The 26,383-nt window shown below is 43.9% G+C and overlaps 1 protein-coding gene across 1 annotated transcript in view; it reads right to left on the bottom strand.

Moving 5' to 3' along the window:
* The window catches only part of LOC148534686 (TRAF family member-associated NF-kappa-B activator-like), a 59,248-nt gene extending 42,455 nt beyond the window's left edge, over nt 1–16,793 (bottom strand). Inside the window, exon 1 of the mRNA XM_088466363.1 lies at nt 16,718–16,793. The gene's annotated coding sequence lies outside the window, so the exon portion shown is untranslated. The remainder of the gene's footprint in view (nt 1–16,717) is intronic.
* Between the last annotated feature and the right edge of the window lie 9,590 nt (nt 16,794–26,383).

The following is a 26,383-nucleotide window of genomic DNA, read 5'->3' as shown; positions in this document are numbered from 1 at the left end:
AACATACACATAGCACACCTGTCGGAATTTGGACATAGGCCTTGTATTTTTGCCCTACACCATTTTAGTGTGATGAGTTTTATTGCAGTTTTTTTAAAATGCTTTTTGTTGTTTTTTTTTTTTTAATGTGGTTTCACTATTGTTGTATTAATCCCCAAACTTTTCTCACCCACAGAGGAACAGAGGCTTCGGGCCAATTTATCCGGCTGTGTGGCCCAGATGCACAGCCAAATCATCGGGGTGCTGGTGGTCCTTGACCGTATGTCGGTCCTCCTTAGAGAGTAGTTGTTTTTTTTTTCCCCATTCTGTAAATAAATTGTTTTGTTTGAAGTTACATTCTGGCTCATTCGTTTTGTCAAAACCACATATTGTTTACCCTGACATAAGTAGAGTGTTCCTGCAAGGATTTCAAGTTTTGGGCAATAAGAGTGTGTGTTGTATTTTTTTGTCAAACAGCCACAAGAAACACCTAACAGTACAAATCTGATTTCCCTTTTTTGGTGTAGTCACAATTAGATATTTTGACATTTTACAGGTTCCTAGTTGGTGTGCAAGCAGCTTAGGGCAATATTACGAAGCAAAAGGATTGTACAGGCTTCCTTTTGGTGTTGGTTTGGACCCTGAAGAAAGAAAACATTTTTGCTCAAATGGCGTCAGTACTGGATTACCCCTTAGTCAAATGTAACGTGTGTGAACCTGGTTACACTTGGTGGTAACGTTCCAAAAAAGGGACAACATTTCACTCTCAAAACATTTATTAGCAACATAACTGAAAATTCAAAGTGGTCACTCACAAACAAAACACACAGTGATAATCTGAAATACAACACATACCAAAAAACCAACATCACAAAAAAAAAATCAAGAACTGGTTGATGAAGGACCATGCCAACATGATTCCACATATATGGCGTGGCAATAAGTGTTCCAGAATATATCCACAAAATATCCACATACAGGTTTTGTAAGGGTAGCAGGAAGTAGTCATCGTTGGAGTGCCCAAGATTATGTAAAAAAACAGAAGAGGGAGTAAAAAATGAGCCAAAAATTAGATGTTCTCAAACAAACCCAACCACATTAGGTATCAACACTGTTTTTTGGCAAATAATTACATAAAAAATCTGGCCACCACATCATCGCGTATGGCCCCCCCACATACTGACCTCCGACCAACCTCGGGGGGGCCATCCTCAGGTAAGGCATCCTCTAGCTGCATTGGGACACCACTCCTTATGGCGATGTTGTGAAATATCCCACACAGGACCACAATTTTCGACACCATATCCGGCAAATACATGAGTTCGCCACCAGAGCGGTGGAGGCATCTGAATCGGCCTTTTAAAAGGCCGATACAGCACTCCACCACTTGCCTGGTGGCTGTAAGTGCGGAATTATACTCACTTTGTGGCACTGGTGTGGGAGCCAAATAAGGAGTGAGCAGCCAGGGCGTGCAAGGGTAGCCACTGTCTCCTGTGAAAACGAAAAGACAACATCAGGCTCACTCTGTATGAAGCTTAACATTGTTATGTACTAAAGGTCTCCACTTACCCAGAAGCCACGCATCACCAGCTTGTAGGTTGGTTAATTTGTGCCATATCCCTGATTGCCGGATGACGAAGGAGTCATGTGCACTTCCTGGTAATTTTGCATTCAGGGACAGGATCTGGAGGGAGGCATCACATACCACCATTACATTCAGGGAGTGATAGTGTTTCCGGTTTCTAAATATTGCCTCCAGCCGTGCTGGAGGCTGAAGTGGTATGTGAGTACCATCCACAACCCCTATGATGTGTGGGAAGCCAGCTATTTGGTAAAAATTGGCCTTGGCCACACTAAGGGCACCCATATCCAAAGGCATTTGAATAAAATGATGGAGGTGCTTGAAAAGTGCCTCCATCACTGCCCTCAGGATCCGGGAAAAGGAGGATTGTGAGATGCCCGCCACTATTCCCACCGTTGTTTGGAACGATCCTGAGGCACAGAAATGTAACACCGCCATTAATTGCGTAAGTGGTGGAATTGCTGTAGGACTGTCAATTTGCCGCTCAAGATCACTCTCTATTAATGAGAGAGTGTCTATGATGATTTTTGGAGGAAGACGGTATCGTCTTAAAACCTCATCATCTTGCATTCCAAAAAGGGTGACACGTGTTCGAAATATCTGGGGCCTTGCACGCCTACGATGCCTACGCCTGGGACGAGATTGAGGTTGGTCGGCTTCCGGGAGCATGGCCAGAACAATCCGACCCATATCAACCTGAAATGACAACATTGGAATGTCAGCCTTTTTACCCCACCCAATAAAAATACATGTAACTTTGCTTGAAAATACCATCCATTGATGCTTAAATGCCGGGGTATTGTCATGATTTGTTGTAACTGCAAATAATAACAACAAAAATATACATCATTTTATGCTGGCCATGTCATTATCACAAATTTAAGCAAGACAAAACATAAAAGGGGACACACACACATTTGGGCAAAGAGCAAAACGACGTTACGCACACTACGTCAAATAGAGGCCAAATGTAAGCAACCAATGCTCCAGGCAAAAAAAAACATTTTTAAGGGATGAATACACATTTCACAAAGCGCTAATTATTTCGCAAATACATGGCACAATAGGAAGTAGTAAAAATGCGATAATTAGTTCGCAAATACATGGCACAATAGGAAGTAGTAAAAATGCGCTAATTAGTTCGCAAATACATGGCACAATAGGAAGTAGCAAAAATGCGCTAATTAGTTCGCAAAAACAAGGCACAATAACGCCGCATAAATAATGTTCAAAAAACACAGAGTTCGATTTTGCAAAAAACAACGTTACATGTGGAAGGCCAACCAAAGTTGCGTATAGACAAACAAGAACATTTCCTAAACAGTTTAACACATGAACTTACCAAGAGCTAATATATAAGAAACCGGACCAAAATGTCTTTGGGGCAGAGCCAAAATAAAACCTAAGAGAGATGAAATGACGGGAAAAACTTATTAGAAAAATCTACACCAGAATGAGAGACAAATTGACCCAAAGTTATACTTCCCCAAACTTACCAAAACTGGAAACGACCAAAAAATTCAAAATGGAAAAAAAAGGAAAGAAAAACAAAGAAAAACCGAAAAAATAAAATAAACCTCAAAAAACGCAATATTCGAAACCAGCCAACAATCAACTCCAACCAACGTAACCTCCAACATTCAATAAACGCCACCTCGAGTCGAGACGGCCCAAGCCATAAATAGTGTTTCGTTTCCCGCACAAATTAAGGAAGGATCAGAGGAACGCACAATCAATGATGCGGCCGCAAAATAAGGACGCATGTATAAATACGTCACGAAACAAAAACACAATTCTGGTGTATTTCTAGTTTGAACATCACACATGGATACAGACCAGGGAAACAATGGACAACAGTCAGGCGGTAAGTATTTCATGCATTTTGACTCAATGATTAATTATAAACATAATATTGTGCAAGTTGTGAAGTTGAGAATTCTGCAAATTTTCCCAAATAGGTGAGGAGGATGACATGGAAGAGGCTGCTGGGCCCAGTATTCCGGGCAAAGCTGCCAAAAAGAAAAGGCAGCCACAATTCACAAGAAAGGAGATGGAGGTTTTGATTCAGAAGTGTGTGGACATCCTGCCACAGGCAGACAGGAATATGAGTGCAAGCCAGAAGTGGAGAATGTGGGAAGAGGTAGCCGTGGATGTCAATAGGGTGGGTGATTATGTCCGTCTAGCCCGGGATGTCAAACGGCGGTAAGTAAACACTTGACCACCCTAAAACCAAAATCCAAATCAAATAAAAAGTAATGGTTCCAATTTAACCCACAGATGGCAAGACTTCAAATATCGCCTGAAACAAAAAATGGCACATAGGGCTAGGCATGCAAGGGGGACAGGTGGAGGTCCCACCCCTGTGTCATTGGAGTTTACTGATTTAGAAGAGCTGGCACAGGGGTGTGTGCAGCCTGTGGAGGTGTTTGGCGTGTCCAACATGGATACGGACATGCCAGACTTTGCGGCTCCTCATGTTGTCCCAGGTAAATGTTGTGATGTCACCAACTGTGAAATGTTATTGTGCCAATATGTCGATTCTAATGTGAGTCTTTTCTCATTTTTCCAACAGAGACACAGGCGGATGAGTCTGCTCCAGAGGGGAGCCTTGGCCGCAGAATTTCTGCTGGCTCTGCAGGGGAGGAACCAGTACATCTGGCTGAGGACCCTGCAGAAGCCAGTCCAGGGCAATCCCCCTCGCAGGCAGTGTCCCTCCTCACAGAACTCAATTTAAAATCGGATTTCCATACAGAGATTCTGCAGAGGATGGACGCCAGTCTGGTACGGGTGGCTGAGGCCCTGGAGCAAAATGCTGCGGCCAACGTGACCATTGGTCAGGCCCTGGCGGAAAATACCAGGGCCAACATCCGCATCGCCACTGCCCTGGAGCAGCTCGTTCGCCAGCACATGGTGGAGCCGACCTCCCTTCCTGCCGGAACATCAGGATCCTCCACCTCTGGCACAACATCAGCCAATCTTCCAAATGTGCCTAGCCCTGTGCCTAGTCCAGAGGCCACAACATCTGCCTCTGGACAGGCCAGCCCGATAACATCCCGGACCCGGTCTGGCGCCCTCCCTCCCCCAGCCAAACGGGCGAAAAAACGGTGACACCATTGGCTACTTTTCCCACACTCCTGTGCTTGCCTCATATTCCTTTCTGGCCAAAATTTCCCTCTCCTTTCTTGTGAATTGTTTTTAATTTTTGCTTTTACGTTTACCCAAAAATTATTGTTTGCACAATTAATAAATATTGTGGAACACTGCCCAAAATGTTGGAGTTCAATATGTGTTTTTTTTTTTGGGTGGATACCAATAAATTTACCAGAAATGTACGACTTTGTATTCTGACATTATTGAAAAAATGGGTTACTTTTAATCCGGGCCCACAAGCCAACAACGTTCAAAATAAAAAATTACACATTGTAAAAAAAGTGCTCGTTAAGGAACGTTTAAAACATTACCTAAGGAGGAAAAAACACCTTGCAAACACAAAATGAGGGACCAAACCTAAACATGATGACATTATTGTTACAATAGTCCAAAAACGAACACATTGCGGCCAAAATACACCCCCACAAATGTACGCTAATTGATTGTGTAATCCTGACATTAGCAGCTATGATTTCCACCTGCGTTCGGTTTTGTGCTATCCAAAAAATCTGCTTTCAAAACACATACCAAGCCGGTTTTCAATCCAACACTAATTGAGTTTCTGACAAGCCGTGATTAATCGATGCAACATCGTGGAGTGCCGGGTCGGAGGAGAAGGCCATCGCCACTGTGGTCGAGTTATCCAGCCCCTAAGCTGTGCGAGCATTTTGAAGGGAAAGAGGATCATCCAGTGATGTATGAGTTGGTACGAACACATTTGACGTTCGCATTTGTTAATGTATGTACGCCCCAAAAACGCCTCGCCACGCCTGCGTTTTTCCATCTCCACACCCGTCAACGCCCAAAAACGGCCAGTTCTGTCAATCACATTTGACATGTCACTTCCTGTACGCTATTTGACGAACGACACAAAAAAACTCGCAATCTGCCGTACGCACATGCGCAGTGTAACACCGACGCATGCGCGGTTACTCTACATCGGAACGCAACGAGCGTACTGCCTCTAACGAACGGCTCTGAATCAGGGCCTTTGTCTGCCCATGGAGGATCAATTTCTTTAGAAGTTCCCCATTGCCAAGAAATCACCATATAGGTAAAGTGAGTTTTTATTTAGTACACACAAATACAGTATTGATTTTTTTGTCCTTTTAAGTGGGGCACCAAAAAGAATTTTGTCCCTAGGCTCTACTTGGTCTAGCCCGTCCCTGATATGACACAAGGTCCCCCTCCTACAGGTGACTAAAACCAGATTAATGAGGAGTTTGAGGGACCCAGGCTCCCTGAGCCCCCATTGGGATCCATGATGATGGACAGATCGCTGACGCGATGGCAAGCACATCCTTGCCACCACTGCATATATATATATATATATATACACACACACACACCGCTCCCCCTAAAGCAAGAGTCTAGACTCACCCCTGGACGCAGCGCAAACCAAGCACTGCGATCGGGAATGCGATCGCAGGCAGTATGCAGACCCATTACTCAGTGATTGACAGGAAGTGCCATTTGTGGGTGGTGACGGGGGGGGGTCATGTGAACGCAGACGTGTCAATGCGTTTGAATGCTGTTGCAGGGGCGTGCATAAATTATCTGCAGCGAACCCAGACGCAGCCTGAGTACTCACAGCGTTCAGGAAGTTTAGCAATTCCTGTGGGAGGGTCAAGTCAACCACTATTCTGTGTATTGGTCTGATGGTTATCGATTGTACCGATGTTTTGGCAATCTTGCACATTATTACGGATGTGAGTGAAGGTTAGGGGTGAGTCTTCATGATGTGCTGGTTGTCTGCATCTTGTGCTGTGGTGGCAGTGCGTATGCATTCATTAGCATATTTTTGCAGCGGCCAGGTGCGTGCGATTGCAGACTTGTGATCCGTGCTGAATTAGGCACTTAAGTCGCAGAATAAACATAACAATATTTGGTGCAAGGCATGGCGCTGGTCACTCGAATTGGACCTCTGTCTTTTGCCTTTTTATCCAGATTAGCAACTGAGTTGCATACAGAAGCTACATGAAATGCCAGCGTCAGTATATAGGTTGCTCCTGTACTTTTGTTGCATTAGTGATGTGAGGAAGACATATATTTTGTGAAAATAACTGCAGAAGGAACCGATGGAAGATGCTGAAAACAAATCTCATCGCTACAATGCTCGAATCCAAAATATTTCTGGATCCATAGATTTTGATGCCCTCCTTAAATTCTTGGAAGGCCTTTTTACTCAATGTCTACCTGAGGCGCCCCTCAAAGCCCTAGAATTGGAATGAGCACATACAGCCCTCTGTACCAATCCTCCCTCTGATCAACAGTTTAGCGCCTACAATTTCCTGTCTCAGTCAAAACCTCCAACTGTTTCAGTACCTTGCCCCATCCACCCTAAAAGGGTGCAGGGATCTGATTAATGGAACAAAGGCTCTTCACAGTCATAAAATTAAGTATCGCTCCAGCTTTCCTTTTCATTTGTTGGTGTAACACAAGGTGCATTCTTACAAAGTGAAAACTCCAAACCAAGGATTAGCCCCACTCCGAACTCTCAGCATCTTCCTTACAGTACTTCACCGCTGTCATCTTCTGGACCTGGATCCTCAGGCCATCAAGCCCCTTCTCCTAAATGGTCCTTCACCTAACTCGCTTCTGGCATACAACTGGTCCTAGGCCTCCAGGAGGACATTCTTTTATTGTTATTGTTTTTCCACTGTCTCTCCTACAAGTTCTATGATTCCTGTCTGTCCCCATGCGGTATATTGCATCTCTTTATGTTATTCTTCTTTCCTGGACCTAGCAAATTGTTTTGCTTCCCCCGCATTTAAAATTCATAACTGTACTAGGCAAGGATGCCCCCTCTTGTCTTTCTAGTTTTAATTTTTTTGGCATCCAAACTGGCCCTGTAGACCATAAACTGGATTTTGTATATGCAGACTATGAATGCTCACTATGACCTAGCTTTCTTCTTCCCCATTATCTAACTTTAAAATCAATTCAGATAAAACTGAGGTCCTCACTCTCCACATTGATCCCCAAAATGCTTCTTCAATTCCAAAGTAATTTTAACATTCACCGACTTTCTTGTTCCTTGATGGTACTGTACCTAGATATGCGCAGATCACCAATTCTTCTGACCAACTCTTCACTGCAAACCTTCCTCCCCTCTTAGAGTAAATTCAGCAGGACCTTGGGATCTGGGGAACCCATTTTATATCTTGGATTATCCACATTAGTGCCATTTCAACATCCTCCTGAGGTTTCTCTATTTAAGACACTTATTTGCCCCCTCCCTTTTTATATCTAATCTTCAATGTTTAGTATGGTCTGGTAGGAGGCCTAGGTTACGGTTTAGGGTTCTCTGTCATCAGCCCAAAGATCGTGGCCTATAATTAATATGACAAGGAGGAGTGAGAACACTCACTACTAGCAGCGTTTGTTATATTAAAACAGTGAAAGACTTATATAAGAATAATATATACAATTTTATTCACAAAGTATTGCCACAATGTTAAAAACATTCCTAAAAATAGAAAATATACAGAAAAATCAAGTCTCTGGTAAAGATACACCTGCTCCAAAGTGTTAATTGAATAATTATAACAGATAGGGTGAGATGTAATAGGGTCCAAGTTCTAAAAATGTCAGTTAGCAGTAAACATATTTAGAACTCAGAATATGTAATAGAATGTGAGAACATGGTAAATCACATGTTTCTGGCATTCCCACAACTCGCAATGGCAAAACAGGCATCCAGATGTTTTGCCATTATGAATATACAACATGCCCTATATAATAGGGTCGGAGTTGTAAAGACGCAAAAAATGTGTTCGGCAAAACAAGGGAAACAAAATAGATCTACCTCAGGCTAACGATCCATGCAGGCTTCTGTCTTGGTAAAAGCAAGTAAATAGTTAAAAAAAAACTCTGTTGAGCCTGTCCTGTTTCTTATAATACAGGGGAAAAAATGCTGTATTTTAAGAACCAGCACCAGGCTCTGACCTATCCTGGTTGAGAAAATATGGGTCTGTCACAACTCTCGGATGGCAAATGGACGCAACCCATATTTGGGGATTGGCGTGACCTATTTCTGAGGCACGGAGTCTATAGTGCCGGCGGTGTTCACCAGGGACCCTCGCAAGAGGGTATGGGCTTGGCTGCATCCGACACACAGGTCACAGCCCTCAGAATAGGTTCCCCTATACAGGTGCTGGTGAATTCTGGATGGAGTGGAGAAGATTTTCAGCGTAGTGAACAGGCTGGATCAGAACCAAATGGACAACAAGGTACCAGGGAGCAGACGTGTGCAGGTCGTAGAGGATAGCCAAGGTCAAACCAGATTACCAAGTGCAGTATCAGGGATTAGACAGAAGCAGGTCAGAAACAAAGCCAGGGTCAGGAACAGATTTGCAGAGGCTGATTGCAGGAATCCTCTAATCAGTGCAGCTGGTGATTTCACTGAGCTGGATAATAGACTGCAACTGATGTTTGCTGAGTAAGTTCACTGGAACAGCTTGTGATTCCTAAACTGGAATACAGCAGCACACAAATAGGATAGAACTTAACACTGGGAAGCAACTATTTGCTCTGGCACCATTGGGAGTTCTCACAGGGGATATGAGTCTGTTGCCAGTCCCTGATAGACAGCTGAGGTCAGCTGAGGCAGGAGCACTTCCACTGGAAGAATGCTAGCAGCTGACATAGTGCATGATGGTGATGTCAGTGCATGGCTCTCAAACAAGGGCAGGCAGAAATCCTGACCTGCAGCAAATGATAATGTAAGTCACACAATTCGATCAGAGTGTGACATTACCCCCCTCCTAACGGGTGGCCTCCGGACACCCCTATGACTTGAGAAAGAAAAAATCTTGAATAGATCTCTGAAGATCAACACAACTATTCATTGGAGAAGCAGAAAACATGTAACCATTAATGCTTTCAGCGATTCTTCTTGCCCTTTCGGGAACTTCTTGATCCACCTGGAAGAGACGGAATCTCTGGTTCAAGGAAAACTTCCTTTCTAAACATAGGACCTCCAGGGAAAAGGTGCTTCGTCCGCTATAGGATCAGAATCATAATCTAAGTCAGAATCAAATTTTTTTCCTTGGAAACAGCACCAGAAGAGGATGATGGATCCAAAGGACCAGGATACCCAGAGGAGCCTTCATGGAGAGGGACCAAGGAAGTGATCCCAAGTCTCAATAACGCAGGCTGTGGACCTTGTGCTGATCTCAATGCTTTTGGAGCAAACCTTTGCAGTACCGCTTCAGTGAAAGCTGAGAGATCTTCTAAAATGGGATCCTTGGTTTCTGAGTGGATTAGCCCAGTCCAAAAGGAAATATTTTACCACATTGGCAGGAGTAAGTGAAGGCAACAATCTGGAATCCACATTGGAAATATATTGACGTGCCGAGGCGTAAAACTGATCTAAATCTCCATTAAAAATAAACGGATGGTCGATCATCCACCAAACTTCTAAGCAGAGAATCAGGTGAAGGGCCCACTGCAGCAGGTATTACATTGGTCTGTGAGAACTCTAAGCCCTTTTTGGAACTAGGAGATGGAGGGCTCTCACTTGGCTGAATAGGTAGAACCGGAATGGGATTGGAGACACTTAAACTGTCAGGAATTGTACAGGTCAAAACTGGACACACTGTAACTGGATGGAACAGGAAGTTTAGATGACCCTTTCTGGGTCTGGACCGTACTAGATGTCCACATGGTGAAGCTCTCGTGAAGTGGCAAACAGGAATCCATGTCTGTATCTATGGCACTGTGAATCCCTCCTGGGATCTTGGCACTGGAAAGATCCCCTGAGGCTGAGGCACTGGACACCCCTCGTGGGGCTGAGGCACTGGTGACCCCTCCTGGGGCTGAGGCACTGGTGACCCGTCCTGGGGCTGAGGCACTGGAGACCCCTCCTGGGGCTGAGGCACCTCCTCTGGTGTTGGCAACTCAGGCACCTCCTCTAGGGTTGGCAACTCAGGCACCTCCTCTGGGGTTGGCAACTCAGGCACCTCCTCTGGGGTTGGCAACTCAGGCACCTCCTCTGGGGTTGGCAACTCAGGCATGTTTCCTGGAGTTGTAAAATCAGACAAGCCTCCTGGGGTTACAAAGTCAGATGCCCTTCCTAGGGCTACAGAATCAGATGCCCTCTCTGGGGCTATGAAGTCATATGCCCCCTCTGGGGCTAGAGAATTGGATGCCCTCTCTGGGGCTGGAAAGTATGATGTCCCCACTGGGGCTGGAAAGTCAGATACCCCTTCTGAGGTTGGCACATCAGTCATTGCTCTTGAAGCCAAAACATCTGCTGCCCCTGCTGGGGTTAACACATCAGATACCACTGCTGAGACTAGAACATCGTATACCACTCCTGGGGTTGAACACCTCTCTTGAGCTTGAAACATCGGATATGTCTCTTGAGGTTGAAACAAAGGATTCCCCTGCTGGAACCAAACCATTGGATACCCCTGCTTGTACAGGAACATCGGATACCCTTGTTGGAGGTGAAACATCGGATACCCCTACCGGCACTGGAACATTGAATCTCTCTCTTGCAGCTGGAACATTGGATACCCCCATTGGGGTTGGAATATTGGACACCTTGCTTACAGGTAGAACATCAGACACACCTGCTGGTGTCTGAACATCGGATACTCCTTCCAGGGTCTGAGCATCGTATAACTTTGTTGGAGTTGAAGTATCGGATACCCTTGCTGGTGCTGGAACATCAAATATCACTGCTTGGACTGAAACATCGGATACTCCTGCTGAGGACTGAACATCGGATGCTCCTTCTGGAGTTTGAATATTGGATACTCCTCCTGAGACTGCAAGAACAGACTTCTCACTGATTTTGGGAGATCTGAACACTCTTGATTTCCAAACCTGGAATAATGTGCTCTTGTCACTGGACCCCAATCTTGCACTGGAGTTCCATTTTGGGTAACTTCCTTAGCACTCCTAGTAGTGGAAACTGGAACTGAAGGTGACAATCTAGATTGTTCATTGGCATTATTGCTGTGACACTGAGATTTGTCACCCTTCCTTGATTTGCACAGAGAACAGTCTTTTATAAAATGATCAGGATCCCCACAGTAAAGCCAAAGTTAAAATTCCTTGCGCCACTGACGTTCAGCTTCTGACAGCATGGGCCGTGGAAAACTCTGATATTTCTCCCTTTTTGGAACAGAGGAGGAGACCACAGTCTTTAAGGCTCCTAAATCAGCAAACTCCTTGGCTTTATTATACTGAGTTGGGGTTTTCTCAGAATCAGAAGCAATTAATTCCGATAGAATCAGCATAATATTGGTTAAAAGCTTTTGCAGCTGCTCTAGCATTTGCTGAAATACTCCAAGTCATGCAGTTTCAGGATTCGGCGGTGTTCACCAGGGCCCCACACAAGAGGGTATGGGCTTGGCTGCGTCCAACACACAGGTCGCGGCCCTCAGAATAGGTTCCACTATACAGGTGCTGGTGAATTCTGGATGGAATGGAGAAGACTTTCAGCATAGTGAGCAGGCTGGGTCAGAACCAAATGGACAACAAGGTACCAGGGAGCAGACGTGTGCAGATTATAGACGATAGCCAAGGTCAAACCAGATTACCAAATGTAGTACCAGGGATTAGACAGAAGCAGGTCAGAAACAAAGCCAGGGTCAGGAACAGATTTGCAGAGGCTGATTGCAGGAATCCTCTAATCAGTGCAGCTGGTGATTTCACTGAGCTGGATAATAGACTGCAACTGATGTTTGCCGAGTAAGTTCACTGGAACAGCTTGTGATTCCTAAACTGGAATACAGCAGCACACAAATCAGGACACAGAAACTGTAGATATTGAGCCAGATGGCAGTGATGGTATTCTGCACAAAGGAGCCACAGGATAGAACTTAACACTGGGAAATAACTCTTTGCTCTGGCACCAGTGGGAGTTCTCACAGGGTAATGTCAAAATCACCTTCATGGAGAGGACCCTGACGTCATCAGCCAGTGTGCAGCGTCATTCCCTGCCATCCAAGTGGCCATAGAGGGGGAATATAACCATGTGGCGAGCGTAGTGAGCCACCGTGCCTGAAGCGTGGCGAGCGCAGCGAGTCCGCGAGGGGACAACAAACTTGTTTAAGTGGGGACAAAGTACTTCTGTAGCTGGCTCTCATGGACAGGAACTGCACTTCCGCCCTCACTCACGTCACTTCCAGGTCCCTAGCACGAAGGGGAAATACAGCCAACCGTTCTCACAGGGTATATGAGTCTGCTGTCAGTCCCTGATAGGCTGCTGAGGTCATCTGAGGCAGGAGCACTCCCACTGGAAGAATGCTAGCAGCTGACATGGGGCCTGATTCAGAGCCACTCGTAAGCGGCAGCTCGTTCGCTCCAAGCGATGTTTGCCCAACTGCGCATGCGTACGGATCCTTATACGCATGCGCGAACCAGTCAGTGCGGTCGAAATTCATGTGCTCGCAAAATAGCGAATGCCTGCTAATTTGAGTGACAGAATGAGGCGTATGTGGGTGGTAACAGGGGAAGGTGCTTGAAAACGGGGAGTGGAAATCCGATCGCAGGCGTGCTTAAAGGTCAAAACGGGCGTTTTAAGGGAGTGCATAATTAATCCGGCAGCGTCATTGACCACGTCACTTGGTTTTTTTTAACTCAGAACTGCTCGCAACATAGTGGTTGAAAAAACCAACCACAAGAATAGCGAGCAGTTCATACGCTGGTCGATGTACTCGATTAATCTAATAAATAGCGGACATGACGTATGGCGCGAGCGGCCAGGGGGCGTATTTTTCAAATTTACGTTCGCATGTTTTGCTCGCTCGTTCAGACTTAGAGGCGTGAACAGACCGCAAAGTGTGAACGGTTCATTTGAATAGCCACCCCTTTTTAGAAAACGAACGACCGCAAATAGCGAGCGGCTCTGAATGAGGGCCATAGTGCATGATGGTGATGTTAGTGCATGGTTCTCGAACAACGGCAGGCAGAAATCCTGACCTGCAGCAAATGGTAATGTAAGTCACACAATTCGAGCAGAGTGACAGGGTCACTTGAATCGGACTGCTAGGTAACCGTTATTATCCTTGTGGTTCCCACCATTGAAGTCAATGGTGGGAACCGCTCATTGGCTGAAAGAGGTAGAGGCCCACCTCTCAGCTAATGAACGCTCAGCCCATGCATTTCTAAGGGAAATGCCACAGCTGAGCCCTCATTTGGGAAGCACTGTCCTTAGAGAACTGTACCTGTCCGTGGGCTTGGGTATTGTCGTTTTCTTTTTTCCGAAGTCGTGGATGCCTACATGGACTGAAGAGGAATGGAACAAAGGAGTAGTTGAGTATGGATTTTTTTTTAATTTTTATTTACAGGTGTCATGGATGCTACTGGACAAGTGCATGTGAATGGCTGTAGGGATTTTAGGTGAGTATGCGTGAGTGTGAATGTGAGTGTGCATGTATATTTTAATAAAATTATACTTACATGGCGTGTGTCCTGTGGTTATTTTAATATTTCTTTTGCAGGTTAACTAGAGATACCAGTGGGTCTTTAATGCCCCGTATGCTAGCACTAGCATGTGGGGTAGGCTTGCTGGGACCTCTAGTTCTCCTGTAAAAGATAATATTATTTTATCAATTTTTTGACACAATCAACCCTGCACCCACCGCCACTGTAGTTCCGGGGATAGCCCTTTATTGAGGGACCCATCCTCCCCAGGGATCCCCTTCCTGGGCTGTCTAGCGGCCAGGTGTGAATGCTTTGGCCGGGGGGACCCGGTGAAAGGGTACCCCGGGTTGTGGCATTACACCCCTGCTAGAAAGAGTCCAGTGGTGGTTATGGGAAATACAGGGGACCCCATCTAATTTTGTCCCTTGTATTTCCACAACCAGGACAGCTCACTGAGCCTGGTGCTGGTTGTTGAAAATACAGGAGAACCCTATATTTTGTTCCCCTGTATTTTCACAACCAGGAACGGCTTAAAAAAAGCCCAGTGCTGGTTGTACTTTTAAGGGGGGAACCCACGTAGTTTAATTTTTACATTTTACTATTTTTTTTTTTTACACACAGAAGCCTTCACGGTTCTTACTGATCTGTGAAGGCTTCTGTATAACTCAGACTTTGTAATGAAAGTCGCATTACAAGGTCCTAATTTTCATACCAGGAAGCTCACACACACACTCAAATAATGTAATAGCCGCGAACTCACAAGTTTGCAGGCTATTACATTTGCCGAGTTGTGGGACAAATTCTGACCTTTAAATGTGCGAGAAGGTCTGCGTTTGTCTCGTACATAAAACTCGGACCCTATTACATCGCGCCCATAGTCTTTTACAGATCCAAGAGCGTTGTTGATCCAGGTATAAGTATTACCAGTTGGCAACAATAGGTCACAGTTAGAACCATTTGTGTACACAGATAAAGGCGCAGATGGATTTCTAAAACAGCACTGTGATGTTAATAATAATTAATTAGCAGCAGTGTGGATTCAGTCTGTACTGTGTAAATATCCAAGGAAGAGCGCAGGGAGATCTTGTTGTCTGTGCTATGTTAATCCCTGTGTCACATATTCCAGGCAGCACATTGATGGTAAGTTGCAGTGCTAACATAGGGGAGAGCGCTAGTTGTTATATGCAGGCAAACGCTAAGCTCAAATCTCCTGCACTCCGTCAAAATTATAATGGTTCAGTGTCTTTGGGGTTTTAGTCGTGTGTTTCTTACCCATGCTTATTTTCAAAATGTCACTGCCTGCCTCTCAATGTTTAAGCAGCAGTCTCCAAGTATACTCTATCCCCAGATGCTAGAAGTGGTTTTCAGCAATCAGGCATCTTTAGCAACCTTACAGCAGATACATTAAGTTTATGCAAATAGTCAATATTTGCAGTGTTAACCCTTCTTTTTCAAGACCTCTGCAATTCGCCTTGGCATGCTGTCAATCAACGTCTGGGCCACATACTGACTGATGGCAGCCCATTGTTGCCTAATCAATTCTTGGAGTTTATCAGAATTTGTGGGTTTTTGTTTGTCCACCCGCCTCTTGAGGATTGACCACAAGTTCTCAATGGGATTAAGGTCTGGGGAGTTTCCTGGCCATGGACACAAAATTTCGATGTTTTGTTCCCCGAGCCACATAGTTATCACTTTTGCCGTATGGCAAGGTGCTCCATCATGCTGGAAAAGGCATTGTTCATCACCAAATTGTTCTTGGATGGTTGGGAGAAGTTGCTCTTGGAGGATGTTTTGGTACCATTCTTTATTCATGGCTGTGTTCTTAGGCAAAATTGTGAGTGATCCCACTCCCTTGGCTGAGAAGCAACCCCACACATGAATGGTCGCAGGATACTTTACTGTTGGCATGACAAACAAAAACCCACAAATTCTGACAAACTCCAAGCATTGATTAGACAAGAATGGGCGGCCATCAATATTGACTCTTTGCATAAACTTAATGTAAATGTCAATAAAAGCCTTTTACACTTATGAATTGCTTGTAATTTTACTTCAGTATACATAGCAACATTTGATAAAAAGGTCTAACACTGAAGCCGCAAACTTTGTGAAAACCAATACTTGTGTCATTCTCAAAACTTGTGGCCGTAGCTGTATACCAGTAACAAAAGCCAAATGTAGATAATCATGCAATTACACACAGTGATGAAACTAGACAACCAGTGCAGTATCTACAGGCAGGTGTTCATAGTTTCTATGCTACAACAGCTGAGATCCTGTCACTATTACTTCAGCACAGGAGCACAGAGGGGCCACTGGTGGACAGAATATGTCTCCTGAACCCCCCACCCCCTCCCAAATGTTGCTATTTGACACAGCAATGGAATGTTCTGCCCTACTGTTCACTTTTCACTGTATTTACCAAACAGAATGAGGATGGTTAAACTATAGAGTTGAGTTTATAAGTCAAGAGGTGCATCCAAGGTCTATTAAGGACACAAAACAGCAGATGATTATTGTGGATTTAGATCTAAAAGAGGCATAGTTACTATGCTCAGAACTCAGACCTCAGAGTGTTAAAACAAAAGGCATTGCATTAAATAAAGACTGGTAAATCACACTTACCTCTAAAACACCAACCCCTCTGTATCTTCTATGCTTTCTTGTGCTGATAAAAGTCTTAAATAAGCCGTTTCCATGTATAGTAGTGTAGCTGACCATCCAGCAGCCAAACAGTATAGGAAAGGTGCATAGTCATAGCCATTATTTAGAAGTTTTTAAGATCTTTGTGTAAATACTAAGTTTCTCTCTTTGGTTCCTGTAAATGTAGCAGTATTGACTCTTTAAAAGAAAGTCTGTTTTACTAAAGGGAAGTTCCCAGCTTTGCTTCATTAAAATTGAAACTGGCAGCCCACACAAAACAGGAAACTTACAAAATAACTCTCTTGTTAACATAAATATCTTAAGTTTTTCACTCAAGTCTCCATGAAATCAAAGTGGGAAAAATATACGGAGTGATGTAGTGGTAGCAAGGACAGTTCTGACTTCCCAATGATAAAAGAAGGCATGGCCACAACAAAGCAATCAGAGTGGTACTGTACATATGCTGTTCAGGATGCAATCAATTTTGGAATATTACAAGGTATTTCACTAATATGAAGGATACACTTACTGAAGTCTTGTTAGAGCACCACAAGTGCCAATGTGACATGAAGAAAGAATGTCTTTGTAGTTTGGACCTGATTCAGAGATACACGCAATGCCTGTATTTTTGCTGTTGAGCGATTATCGGTAAGCAAGCGTCTAACTTGCATTGCGCACTCGACAAGGTACATTACAGTAGTGCAGGCTTGCCTACCCACCCGATTTGGCCGGAAGCCTCCCGAATACTGGGTGCCGCTTCCGGCCCCCTGGAAAGGCAGGCAAGCCGCCCGGCGGCCGCCGACCCTCCCGGCCCCCTGCAGAGTAAATATAGAAACTCCCGCAGCGCGGGGGAGAGCGGTGATGTGGTTTGCGCTGAATCGTGTCCCCGCCCCCTGCTTCACAATACAGTTTATTCCGGCATTGTGAAGAGGGAGCGGGCCACGATGACACGGTCCCGGAAGAAGGGAGCTGAAAGTCGGCAAGTATGCAGTAGTGGTTTGCAGCAACGTGTTATTCGCAGTATTTATTGACAGTCAGGGAGCATTTGTGGTAACAAAAAGTGGCGGCCAAGAACGGAGGACAACTGTTTTTGGGGTGTGAACCGCAACCGATGCCTTTTCTTTGTACTAGAGATGAGCAGTTCGGTTTAATTGAAGGTCGAGCAAATCAAAACTTCGGGTCAAGACTGACTGGAAATGAATGTTATTGATGTTAGCAATACTACAGCAACAGAAACAGGTAGAAGTTACATGACTTTAGCTATTTTTATTAGAGATGAGCGGGTCCGGGTCTCCGAGAACCGGACCCATCTGAACTTTGAGATCCGGACCGAGATCCGAATACGGCTCGAGGTTTCCCTCGTGACTCGGATCTCAAAACGGGACAAAACCTCATCCTTACGCTGTCGCATTCCCACGAGTTTTGGATTATATAAAGGTCCCCGCGATCTGTGCCATTTTCACTCCGGCTGTGGAGAGAGAAGCTGTCAGTCACTCAGTGTGTGTGTCTTGGGCTGAAGGCTGCTGCTGTGTTGTCCATAAGGGGGTTAGGTTGCAGTATATAAAGGGGGGGTTCCTTCAGTGGGTGCTGCAGCTGCTGTGTCACTTGCCCCGTGACTTAACTGTTGCTGCTGCTGTGTTGTTGTCCTGGTCATCAGGTTAGGGCTGCAGTCCATAAAGGGGTGCGGTGTTGTCCAGGGGGGGTGCTCTGTCAATCAGGGGTTCTCTTCCCCAGTGTAAAAAAAAATAAAAGTGCTTTTTTTGTGTGTGTGCGTCAGCAAATTAGGTGCGCTATTATTGTTTGGTGACACTGCCGGCCAGACTGCTTTTTATTGTCCACGTATTGTGGCATTATAAATCGTAGCGCAGTGTGTTATTCTTATTCATAAAAAATATTGTGACACTGTAAGTGGTAGCGCAGTCTAATATTCAACTTTTCACTTCTTTCCTCAATCGTGGATAAATACTTAGTCTACACGCCGACTACAAGACCACAATAAAGTGCTAAATAACATGCATTATATATAAAACAATGACATCACTGTAAGTGGTAGCACAGTGTATTATTCTTTTCTTATTCATACAAAAATCTTGTGACATTGTAAGTTGTAGCGCAGTGTGTTTTTCTTATTCATAAATAACCTTGTGACACTGTAAGTGGTAGAGCAGTATGTTATTTTCTTATTCATAAAAAATCTTGTGACACAAAGTGGTAGTGCAGTGTGTTATCTTTTTCTGATTCATAAATAATCTTGTGACACTGGAAGTGGTAGCGCAGTGTGGTATTCTTTTCTTATTCATAAAAAAATCTTATGACACTTTAAGTGGTAGCGCAGTGTGTTATTTCTTTCTTATTCATAAATAATCTTGTGACACTGTAAGTGGTAGTGCAGTGTGTTATTCTTATTCATAAATAATCTTGTGACATAATCTGTAGATCATTGATACCGCAGTGTAATATTTAAAATTTATGCAAATTGACATGTGTGCTGTACCCCACTTCATCTGTGTTTGTTGATATGGAAAATGATCAGTTGAGAGGAGACCAGGAACCACATACTAGTGCTGGAGCTGCTGCCAGTGCCACCAGTCATGACGATACTAGTCCATCTACATCATCTACTAAAGCCGATGCCCAAGGGCATACAGGGCTTAAGTCAGGGCATCTAAAATCAAGAACTAATCTTTTACAGTGGTAAAGAAAAAAACATCAAAGGGAAAGTTAGCTGCAGAAAGACATAAAATTGTCAATATACCTCACATGAAGTGGCAAGGAAAGGCTATTATTTATGAATGGTGGTTCTGCCTCTTATGTTGATGTAAGCACAAGTGAACATGCTGACATAGAAATCGAGGATGCTTCTGTAATGCACCAGGATGAGCAGGATATTTGTGTAGCTGACGCTAATAAGGATGTTATTGATGAGGATGTTGTTTGTGTAAATCAGGCACCAGTGGAAGAAACAGTTATTGCCCATGTTAAGGAAATGCCCATTGTCATGCTTGGGCACAAGACAAAAAAATCCACTTCTTATGTGTGGAATTATTTCTACCCAAATCCAGACAATTGTCAAGTCATCTGTACCCTTTGCAAAGCCACAGTAAGTAGATGTAGAACCTTAACCATCTAGGAATCTGCTCTCTGTTACGTCATCTGCAGTGCATCCATACAAAAAGTTTTCTCAAACTTCAGAAACTTTGGCTAAAAATAAGTACCAACAAGCAGTCCAGCGTCAGCTAGTTCCTTTCTCTCTGCTAGATACCAGCACCTGCCATCTTCAACACCAATACCATCATCAACAATATCAATCATAAAGTGATTGGTTTGTTTGGGCCCCCACAGAACAAGCTACCAATTGGCAGCTGACATTGCTGCCAGTGATCTCTATGTGCACAAACTGGCTTTACAGAGGCAAGATGTTGTCGCCATCATCATCCAATTCCTCACTCTCATCAGTGTGTATATCATCTTCACACAATATTAATTAGTTCCCGCTGGAATCCACCATTACAGGTGCCTCTGTAATTTTTAGATGTAATTGGCATAGAATTTGTAGTTTATTTTGATGGACATCATTCCACACTTTGAAGAAGTAGTCTCCTACATCGATTGCTGACAAGGTTCCTGGCTGTGCTGAAAACTCTTTCTGAGTACACACTGGAGGGTAGGCAGCTCAAGTAAAGCAAAGCCAGTTTGTGCAAGGACCTCCAGATTACCTTTTTATCCCACCAGTAGTCAATGGACAGTCTGACATGCCTATTAAAAAAATTAAAATAGTCCTCAACTATTCTTTGAATAGTGACCATATCAGATGGAGTCATGGTAAAGGCTTCATGAATTATAGGCAATTCCTTTAGACCCGACCAGATGTCAAAACTTGGTTATGTTGACTCATCTGCATCACCAGTGGGTCTTTTGGGAAAGTTTAGTTTTCTCTCGGTAGATGCACTTGCTGGAGAAACTGAAGGAGAAGACATCGCTGCATCATGTGCCACTTGAGCTGACAAATTGCTGTTTGCATCTCTTCTGATCTGTGTCCATTGGGAAGAAAGAAACAATGTATGACTTAAACCTTATATGTTAAATCTTGCTTTTGCTCTGTTCAGCTTGTCCACATATCTGTGGTTAAGTGGACTGTGAGTACAATGGCATTTTGGAGGCCACTAATTAAGTTTTATTTTTATGTCCCTGTACAGGTTGGGAATTGCTTTTCTAGTAAAGTGGAATCTTGATGGGATTTGGTAGCGGGGACATAAGACCTCAATTAACTGTCTAAAACCCACTGCATTATTGGCAGATATTGGATGCACATCTAATACCAGCATAGATGTTATGAGTCAGTGATCCGCTGTGCAACTGGGTGACTGCTGTCATATTTGCTGCCCTTTGCAAAGTTTTGTTTAACAGTCAATTGTTTTTTAAAGTACTACTAGTAGTCTTCCTGGTCCCCTTCTGGGATGAAAATCCACTCCCAGCAGCAGACATAACACTCAAGGATTCTTATGGGGCAAGGACTGATGTGAATGATTTAAATATTTTTTGTAAATGCCTCCCCTCCTTCCCTCCCCTCCTCCCTCATAAATTTGCTTTGGAATCAAAAAATTGAATCAAATGTACTACTAATCAAATCTTCCTTTCCCTGCCTTCAACTGCATACATACTCAACTCCCTTAGGCCTCTTGAATAATAAAAACATTTGTTTCCTGATGTGCCATGTTGGAAGTTGAACTGCCACAGCTGCTGCAATCTTTGACATGCGGTTGCTGAATGCCACAAATGTCCAGAAATGTTTATGGCCACAGACAGCATCTCCTGCATGCCTCTTTAATTTAAAAAAATATTCTGAACCACCAAGTTGATTTTGTTGGCAAAACATGGGACATATTGTTCACCCATGCTCTCCCCTTCTCCCTCATAAATTTGCTTTGGAATAAAAAAATTTAATAAAATTTACTACCAGTCAACCCTTCCTGTCCCTGCCATCAACTACATATATACTCCAACACCCTTAGGCCTCTTGATTAATGAAAACATACGTTTCCTTATGTGCCATGTTGGAAGTTAAACTGCCACGTGTTTGTGCCGCCCACTGCTGCCGCTTAGCTTAGTCAGCCAGATAGCTTAGTGCAAATTTTGGGCCTAAACCAGATGAAAACAATATTGTGAGCTGTGAGGTTGTCAAAATTGGCTGGAAATTAATGTTATTGAGGTTAATAATACTGTAGGAACAAAAAAAAGCCCAAATTATCTGATTTTAGCTGTTTTTATAATTTTTTTTTAGAAAAAATACAGATCCAAAACACGCAAGGGGCGGTTTTGGCAAAACCAAATCCAGATCCAAAACACAAAGAGATACAGATCCAAAACCAAAGTACGGGGGTCGGCGCACATCCCTAGTTTTTATACATTGTTAAAGAAAGCCAAAACCGAACCAAAAAACACTTGATGGTGGTTTCGCCAAAACCAAAACATGCTGATTATTTAGGACAAAAACCAAAAGACGGGGGTCTGCGCACATATCTACTTTGTACACAGACGCTTGGACTTGCAAAGCTACAGGTGGGCATCTCAATACAAATGCTGGTGGCTGCAACATTTCCATATTTTCAAACAGCAGCTGCGTCCACAGATGCAGCATTGGCGCCATTAGCGTACAAGCATACATTAGCGAATTAGTATGAAAAAATGTAGGAACAGCGAAGAAAGATCTGATAAATATATACTTACATTTTTGCAAAAGTATGTAAACAAATATTAATTCTGTGAATTAATATAATATAATATAATCATTGTGTTTTTATGAATGATCTAAATTAAATTATGACTAAAAACAAATATTATTAACAATAAAGTGTATCTGCTTTTAGCTTAAAGAAGTGAAATGGTAAAAACACAAGCTACAAGCGGTCATTATTACCTTAACAACATTTATGAATATATTAAGGAACAAATATCTCCCTATTATAGCAGCATAATATATCTGATGCATGATTAAAGCAAAGTTCAAATATATAAAAGTTAAATATATTAGAAATTAAAGTTGCAGAAAGCAGAGCTGCTATTAACAGCAGTGGCGTAACTACTGAGGATGCAAAGGGGTGCGGCTGCTCTGGGGCCCGGGCTGCCTCCAGGGCCCACTGCTCCCCCTGCACCCAGTCATGCACAGATTGGGCCCCCGGCAATGGCAGATAGGGTTGCTGAGCCAGTTCCCGCTGTGCCGGTCCCTTGGTGGCCGGCGCCTGCCCAGCGCACCCTTTAATGAATGAATGACCCCCACGAGTCTCCGCTCCCCAGTCCTGCTGCCACAATAGCTGCACAGCTTCTGTGCAAGTGCAGAAGCTTAGAAACATTTTAAAAAAAAGTAAATGGCCAACAGGATAGGGGAGCTGCTGCCCAGCCGCAGAAGCTCCTCCTATAAGCATTTGTGGAGCTCAGGTCGTCAGTCAACACTGGCGGCCCGCCTCCTACACACGCACACAGGCAGCAGACGCAGCACAGTGCTAAGTGCGAGCTGCCAAAACAAGAGGAGGCGGTGGCGGCTGCCAAATACAACTTTGCTACGTCACCAGGCAGGTTGGTACCAGCAGAAAACCAAAATAATATGTATATATAACATAATAAAGTAAGTCTACTCTAATCTGTATTACTTATATGAGATATATAGGCCCCCCAGGATGCAGCCAGTGTCCCCTGTCAGACCAAGCCAGAGACATCCGCCCGGCCAGAGAAGGAAGAAGAGTGGCACATGGGATTTGTAGTTTATCTTTTACTGCTCACACTCTGAGCAGTTAAAGATAAACTACAAATCCCATGAGGCCATTAAGCCCTTTTCAAAGATGACCACCACTGGAGCTAGCCAGCAGATGGGCTCTCCATGTCCACTGCTGTATACACTTCGGTGCAGGAGCGCAGGCTGTGCAATCAATGAGGCAGTTTAACACACCAAGGCCCCCCATTTATTAATGATCGCTATATGACATTACTGCCCATGATTGCATTGCAATATGCAATCATAACGCCCGGATGAATCATCCGGCACATACGGGGAGAGGGGCTCCATAAGTAGCCCATCCCTGCGATGTGTCCGGAGTGCTCCTGGGACTGCTGGGCATGCACAATCACGCTGACTGCACATGCACGGCCACCATAGCCGGGGTGGGTTCCGGAAGAACCCTCCAGCGGCTAATTATGCGCAGTGTAACCCATAGGCTACAGCGGCTAATGACATCTTCAGATGGCGTTAGCTGAGGGGGCAAATATCTGGAATGCATCACATTCCGGTTATTGGTAAATTTGGTAGCATCGCATCCCCCGTAGACACCTATGGTGGATGGGGCTGCCTGCAGGAATCACAGCAGGTATCTGAGATACCTGCTGCAGTCCCTCCTTAATACATCAAGGGGAAACTTAATATTTGAGGTGAAACCCAATGTTTTCGGGGATTATACCTCAAATTTAGAATGATAAATGGGCCCCCAAATGACGCTGCCTGTGAAGTCAAGCGGCTTCCAGGGAGCACTAGAAGGATGTAGAGGAGCATAGATTGGTGTAGAGCAGTATGCTGGGCATGTTTTCTTTGTTCATGTGGGGGTCCAATGTGTTTTTTTTCATGTGGGGGCAAATTCAAATTCAAGATTTTGCTATGGGGCCCACAAAGTTCTAGTTACACCCCTGATTAGCAGTGTATACAGTACAGTACTTGCAAAACTTCTAAGCCATCTCTGCTCTCTTCCATTTTACAATCTATACAAAATTTGCAGCACATGGGAGATGATAAGTATCAATGCTTACATGAAGATTTTATCTTATGAAATATACATAGGTAAACCACTGTATATAAAAAAAGTTGTGAGTACACTTCCTCTTCATTTACTGTCCATCATTTTCTCTTTTCAGTCACATTTTTAAATCACTTCCCCTTAAACTATAAACAATGTATTTCCTTATTTCACAACTACAACAGTAGTATTATCTGGGAAAACATATCTTAGAGCATAGACAAAACAAATATTGAAATTCAGTTGTATGGTCTGTATGTAGCTTTATTGCGCCCTGGATATGTTACTGTGTTATACTATGGACGTTTGCAATTATATGTAGGCATTTAGAGCTGTATTATATACTAGGCCAGAGGGTCCCAAACGCACCCCAAGGCACCCCAACAGTTGAGGTTTTAAGGATATCCATGCTTGACCACAGGTGAATTAATTAGTGCCTCATTTAATTTGATTTAACCACCTGTGCTCAACCATGGATACTGTATCTCTAAAATTTGAACTGTTGTGGCACCTTGAGGACTGCGTTTGGGAACTTCTGTGCTAGGCATGAGTGTTTATTACATACACATCCATTTAAGCTGTATAATAAGTGATTATAGACTTGGTAGTTAGGAACTACTGCATCAGAATATGCACTGGGACCATTTTGGCTACATCACCGATATTTACCGATACTTGATCGTTACCAGTGCTGACACTAGGGGAGCCTTAGGCAGTACCCAGCTCCTCAGAAACGGCACCCTCCTTCTGCAGGCATTGCTCACCCTATTTACCATAGCAGATGGGAGGTGGGGTCAGTGGACCTTAGCGTGGAAGTGTTTTGCTTGGCTGTGACATCATAGCCAAATCCACACTATTAGTAGTCTGAGAGATTGCAGCTTTTAATTGGTCAATAATTTAAATGGGTAAAAAATATGTTACACAAAGGACCAGTATCTATCCTGTAAAGCAGGATAGAAGGAAAAAACTCCTTTGTGGAGGCACTCTTATTAGTTAACAATTGTAGCAAAAATTTATTAAAACATTGCTCTTATTAAATATGCACCTAAAACAGAAGAAACTTAAATAAAAAAAAACTCAAAGACATACATATGACTTGGCATATACTGTAGTGTGTCCCACATAGAAAAAGGATTTATCATAAAATTCTCCACACAAAATTGTGTATTCCAAATTCCCCCTATTATCAATCGTGGAGAGAAAAAGGCGAATATTGGACATGCTTGTATAATTTTCTGACAGTTGCAATTTTTTTGCACATGAAATGCTGTCTTCATATATTAAAAATAATGTTCATATCAAATCGGTGTCAATTTAATTTGCAATAGAAGGACATCATCCACCTTATAGCATCATGCATTACAACGGAAACTTTGGAATTACCTACAATTATGAAGTTATAGAGATAATCACATCCAGGTTCACTTTATATTGTGATCACCAGAGCCCAGTAACAGAATCTCCCACTCTACTGAAATGTTAAATAACACAATACCAGTGGCGGAACTCCCGGAGACAATGGAGTCATTTGCCGCCGGGCGTCAACCCTGAAGGGGGCACCTGGCTCCATTGTCCCCGGGAGCTGCATGGAGAAGGAGCACCGCTGATCGGCGCTCCACCTCCACTGGCGTAACTACGGAGGGTGCAAGGGGTGCCCTCCATTTGCTGGGCGCCCGCTGAGTGTGTTACCAGCGGGCGCCCGGCTCCTAATGAAACTCCCGGCAGCAGCTCCCTCCGTCTTCCGGGTCCCACAGTGTACTATGGGAGTGACGTCATAACGTCACTCCCATAGTGCCGAGGAGCGGACGCCGGGGACGGAGCTCAGGAGTGAGCTCTGTCTTCCGGGTCCCGCAGTGCATTATGGGAGTGA

Source organism: Taudactylus pleione, unplaced genomic scaffold, assembly GCF_031769625.1.
Source record: "Taudactylus pleione unplaced genomic scaffold, aTauple2 ptg000065l, whole genome shotgun sequence".
Lineage (NCBI taxonomy): Eukaryota > Metazoa > Chordata > Amphibia > Anura > Myobatrachidae > Taudactylus > Taudactylus pleione.
Note: the sequence above shows the minus strand (reverse complement) of the source record. Positions and strands in the feature narration are given on the sequence as shown.